Raw genomic sequence first — 6,261 nt, 5'->3', positions numbered from 1 at the left:
GAATTAAACTCAACGTCTGATGTGGGTCATACCAAACATTTATTGCTATCTGGGATGGGTTTGCTGCACAAATTTTTCAAACACAAAATTTTCAAGCACCACTGTCCTGTGGCCCGAAACTGACAAACCCAGACTGTGTAGCAACATATGATCTACTGGTATGATACTATAACTGTATATTTGCAAGAAGAACCATCCAGGTAGATGTCTTAGTAGAGTGGACAGTAATAATACCTGCTTAGTGTTGGTCCTGTGGGAAACATAGAAACAGCTGAAACTACAGATAATACTCAGTGCAGATTTAGTGGGCCTGTTAAAATACAGTGCAGATAGATCTGATTAAGTTACCAGTGAGTAAATATCAGTATGTTTTCTCATACAAAAGAAAAGTATATGCACATGTGTGTTCTAAACCAAAGTATATGTCACACATCAATCAATAGCTGTAATGACCTAAGCATCTGTGGAGTTTTTCTGAAGCTTCAAAATGTCATCTTTTTTAGGTTCTTCTTTCTCTGTGTTTTGAGGATGTCCACTTTGATAATTTTGTCCATGGACTTGAGAAGAAAATATGGCAAGAAGATAATGTTAATGACTCTTCTGAAGTTCCAGCATGCATTCTGGATTTGGAGGATGGAGATCAGCTGGAGAACATCTTGCTGGAGCCACAGCTTCCCTCAAATGCTCACCTTCCAGGGGGTGTCATAATTCAATACAACTTGCCTCTAAAGCCAGTTCAAAGCAACCTCTCTGTTCTACGACAGAAATCTCTAACCTGGATGGCTAATAGCTTTCAGAGCCCTACATTCCTTAGCCTCCACACCCCACCATACCCAGTACCATTGTGATGTGATGTGATGTGATTTTACCCCAGTTGAACGTATTCTTCTGGAAGAAAAGATTGAAGGCATTTTGAAAGGTGAATGAAATCAAGAAGGCAAAGTAATTAATATTCAAATATCTCTTAATTCTACATGGTTATATGTCTGCAGAAGTCAATTCCTCACTATATAACTTATTAGTTTTATTTTATTTTGTCCACATTCTCATCTCTGTTACAGTTATCCATTTCCCACACATCAATCACAACACACAACTCATTCTGTTACAGCTCAACCCTAGACTGGGCTGTAACAGTAGACTTGTTAAGCAAGATATGCATTCATTACATTTCTGTAATTTAGGGTGATCAGCCGTCCTCTTTTACCTGGACATGTCCTCTTTTTTAGACTTAAAAATGTCCGGGCGGAATTTTACAAACGTCCGGGATCTTGTTTTTCTAGAGCTTACATAGAACTTTGAGAAGCGTTTCGTTCACAAACTCGTCCCTCCCTCCCCTACTCCGATTGGTTCGCTTGAGTGAGAAGGGGGCGTGGGGAAGTAGCCTAAAATCTTCTGATTGGACGGTCTGACTGTAGAGCTACCATTATTGGTCGATAACCTTTTCTGTAAACATTTATTTGGTCAGTCTGCACGTCAGTAGTCCTTGTTTACGTCAGGCAAAGCTCATGTACCCAACCTCATCTCGAGCAGCTATGCCGAAAAGTAAATGTAAGTTCTCGGATGAATTAAAAAAGAAATTCCCATGTTTTGTGTAGCAAATAAAGGTGTAAAGGACCTAAAAGCACACATAGGTTCAGCTAAGCATACAATGGCAGCGAGGGTCCGAGATGTGTCCTCTTTTTCTGCATCTCAGATCTGGTCACCCTATGTAACTGCTTCATACTGATCAGTGTCGTGGTGGGTCTGGTTTCTTCCCAGAATTGTTTGGTGCAAGATAAGAACACACTCTGGGCAGGGCGCCAGTCCATTACAGGGTGTGAAGCAATCACCTAGTCATAAGAAAACAGAGCATACAGAGCATTTATACAGAGCATTTAGACAGACAGAAAGAAAAACAGAACCTGACTCAAAACTCAACAACCACATATATCTTTGCAAATTGATTTCATCATTAAGTTTTAGACCATTTGACTTATGTTAACCATTGGTTAAATCAACAATGAACAAACAGAAAAAATACTTGTCATTGCTGTCTAAAGAAAAATATGCATCTCTGAAAACAAGTCCTTGCACATCACAACAGTGTGTTTCCATAAACACAGAAAACTTGACTGGACTGTCTGTGGTCCAGATCAGTCTCCAGCTGAAAATGTATCTGGGGATTAGCCCAAATGTCCAGAACCATGCTCACCTCTGAAGATTTATTTGCCCATTTACAGAAGTGATATGTAATCTTTTTTTAAGTGAAAATATGTGGCAACAGAATTCCCAAACAAATCAATATATTCTATGTGCAAAACATAGTAGTTGCTGACAAATGTTTATTTCTGAGGTCTAATTAAAAAAATATTGGTACAGAAAATAATTGGCACAAAACCTGCATTACCAATCTTATAACCTCCTTCTGTAACAGTCCAGTGGTGAAATTTAGGGGTTGACAAACTTCAGCATCATTTCTGTGTCTGACCCATTCATTCCAGGACAAAACACACCACCACAGCATCAGTGTCACTTAAAGTCATCACCCAGCTTTGAGGCGGTCCTGATCAGTGGAGAACAAAGTAATTACGTTGCTTTTAATTACATTTAATATATTCAGTTTACTAAATGGGTTTTGCAACAATTAGAATAAAGTTAGTCCAATACAAAGTGTGACTAATTACATTTTAGTTGTAATTACTGCCATTCAAATTTTACATATATTAATAAAATGCTTAAAGGAGCAATCTGTAAGATATTTACTGTACTTAGTCATAAAATGTCCAGGGTATGCGATCATATGTTAAGGAAACATTCATTCAATCATTCATTGTCTGTAACCGCTTATCCAGTTCAGGGTCACGGTGGGTCCGGAGCCTACCCAGAATCACTGGGGGCAAGGGAGGAACACACCAATCCTTCACAGGATGACACACACTCACATATACACACCTATGGACATTTTTTGAGTCGCCAATTCACATACCAACGTATGTGTTTTTTTGGACTGTGGGAGCACCCATAGGAAACCCATGCTGACACAGGGAGAACACACCAAACTCCTCACAGACAGTCACCTGGATCAACCCAGGATCCTGGAGCTGTGTGAATACGACACTACCTGCTGCGCCACCGAGCTGCCCTAGATTAAGGAAACAGTCAAAGCTAAAACATAGCTGCCTCTCATAGCATTGCTAAAGCAATATATTCTCTTTGAGAAGTGCCCAGTCCGTAGCGGATCTCCTGTGATCCTGACCTCCGAGGTCCTGGTATAGCCACCTATGTATAGATTAAAAGGGGAAAAACACCATAGGTTGTGTTTTTTATATAAAGAAAGTGAGACATAGCAACGTTTGAAGGGTGTTTGTGTTTTATATGAAGACGGTGAAACATCATTATTTGTTTGTGTTAAAGAGATTGAGGCAGATTCATGTGTGTTTCTCCATGGTGTGTGTGTTTTAAACAAATTAAGGAGTAAGAATTGTGTTTTAAATGCTCCTCATATTCACCTCCGTGGAACGGAGAAATTAAGCTTGGTTGAACACAGCAAATATAAGCGTTTCAATAGTAGGTAGATATTTTAGTGACATGATGTACACTTGGCTGTGTGTTTTAAAAGGATAAAATTGGAAATAAAAAGTGTTTGAAAATGAGTTTTGTTTAGAAAACCTAGCACTAGCATTAGTTTAGCATAGATTTTTAAATGTGGAAATGAGTATTCAACAAAAGCTGGAGAATAATGCAAATAAGACTCTTAAACAGACCCCTTTAAGGTGGACCTAAATGCTTGAATACAAAAATTGTGAATAAGAAGCGAGGATCTGCCTGCTAAAGTGTATGGTTGAACGGAAAACGACACAAGGCCTACATTCTTGTAAATGCGGGGGAAAACAGCTGCGGCTCTTTCCATTTTTGCCTTTAGTAGGTAAACATTTATTGACATCACATGGCTTGTGTGATATAAATGGATAAAGTGGAATAACAGTTCCTTCAAAAAGTTTCAAAATTTTAGTGCTAGCTTCAGCTCTTAGGGTGGAACAGAGAAATCAAGAACCTGGCGAATAACGCCAATAAGACTTGTAAACACACACATGTAAGGTGGAATGAAATGTTTGACTATGACAATTGTGAATAAGAAGCAAAGAAGATGTTTTAGTGAAACGATGAGCAGTTTAGTTTGTAAATATATTGATAATGGCATATTCGTCTTAGCTACTGCCCAAAGTTCTTAAACTCATCTGTTGCTTGTTAATTCAGCTTTCCTCAAACTGGCAACCTGGTCAAGCTTCATCTTCATCATTGGACTCATCTGAAACATCTCTGCTGTCGGCCAGCGGTCAATGATGCTGACAACTGTTGAAGTTGAACCACTTCCTGTGGCTGATGGCTGTGATTCACTGCTTGCTTAAGCTTGCTTACTGAGGTAAATGACTGACAGGATTGCCAGGTCTAGTGTTTGTCAGAACTCTAGCAAAATAGCTAGCTAAAAGAATTTCAGTAATTGTTTTGAAATCTTTCATCAATATTAATTACATCTCTGCAAGCAGATATGAATGCCCTGCAGTTATAAGGTGTGACTTAAGAGATTGAAGACAGAGAGAAATAGGAGTAAAATACAGTTCAGGCAAAATAGTTAATTTTCATATTATCTCTTAAATCTCTTACATTGGAGTTTTGTGTGTAAAACAGACGTTGACCCAAAACCCTGTAATCACATAAATCTCAAGGTGCATAACATAAGATTAATGTCATCATCTCCAGTACATTTTAGACCAGTGGGTGTACATATGAAATGTGTTACTCATTGGTCTAATACATAATGAGAAGTACAATCTGACATTAATATTTGAACAGTTCCAGACGTTTGACTCATCTTTAAAACTGTGTTAAACTAGAAAGCAAATTTCAAGATTACATCAACAAAGTACAAACACGTAACATAACAGTACAAACAAACATAAATACAATACTGTGCAAGGTAAGGTAGAACTTCATTCAATTTAATGAAGCAGGTTTTGGATGGTAAGTGTCAATACTGCAATTTGTAATAAAGATTTGGAAATAGTTCAGCTATTAGTCAGCTAACACTCACATATTAAATATATAGATCTTGTCAGATATTTTCTTCATTGGTTTTTTGTAATGATATTATATTGAATATTCAAAACAAAAACACATCTTGCTGACAAATATATATTGAGATGTTTATTAGACTGAACTAATGTACAGCACTTAGTTTAATATGAACAGCCTGAGTGTAGTAAAATGTACTTTTATAAAAAGTATTTTAGTTTATCAAATTGTTTACAGAATATTTAATACTGAGGTAACATAATAAACATAGGAGTATTACACCCTATTTATTAATTTGTTGCATTTAGAATAACATTTATATTTTATCACTGTCAGGTTAAAAAGTAATGATTAAGTTGAATAAATGCCAAGAATTAAAAATAGACACAGTGTATTCACCACTGCTTTACACTTCACTAAAATCTAAGAGTACATATATGACAAGAGTTTAAAAGGTTAATAGGTTTAACTATTGTTTTAGATTATCATGGTATATGGGTAGGACATATTAATTCAACAAGCATACTGTATGCGGTATGCTGTCACTACAGCCCTGGATGTATCACAGATCTTTACTTCCTTCTGACATTAAAAGAATGCATTATGACATTTTGTGCTTAAAATATTATAACCATAACTTATATGTTTCTGTGTTTCTAAATGCCACAATTTCCTGTTCTAAAAGTGTGCACCTTGTACAGCAGGCATTTGACTCATAACTGCATCCCTGTTTGACATTGATAACAGCTGGGGTCCAGTTTTCTGACCATTGTGGGGCAAAAGCCTGGAGCGGCATTACGATATGTTAGAGATCATCTTGTCCTTGTTCTTTCTGCTGTTAAGAATATTTTAACGGAACAAGAGTCGCAACATGAGTCATCGGTTTGTGTCTAAACCTCTTTCGTAGCTTTGAAGGTCATTATGGAGTACAGCGTTTTCAGTACGTTTCTGTTATAAGATGGAAGTTGGTTGAAGACTCTGATGCTGGTGTCAGTCCCTACTTTCATAGAAGAAAAATTACTTATAGTCTCTGAATAATATTCTTTGATTAGAAGTGATTTGCCTGACAGAAAAATCAAGATTAAATAGGATTAATGTGAAGCACATGTGACAGCATTTGGCCTAACCTGATTAAACCTGGAGTAAAATATGAATATCATGCTCTGCCACCCACTGCATGTCATGCTGCTTTGAGTGCTCTTTCAT

This window comes from Hoplias malabaricus, chromosome 18 (genome assembly GCF_029633855.1).
Source record: "Hoplias malabaricus isolate fHopMal1 chromosome 18, fHopMal1.hap1, whole genome shotgun sequence".
In the NCBI taxonomy this organism is placed as follows: Eukaryota; Metazoa; Chordata; class Actinopteri; order Characiformes; family Erythrinidae; genus Hoplias; species Hoplias malabaricus.
The sequence above is the reverse complement of the archived record's forward strand: the minus strand, read 5'-3'. Positions refer to the sequence as shown.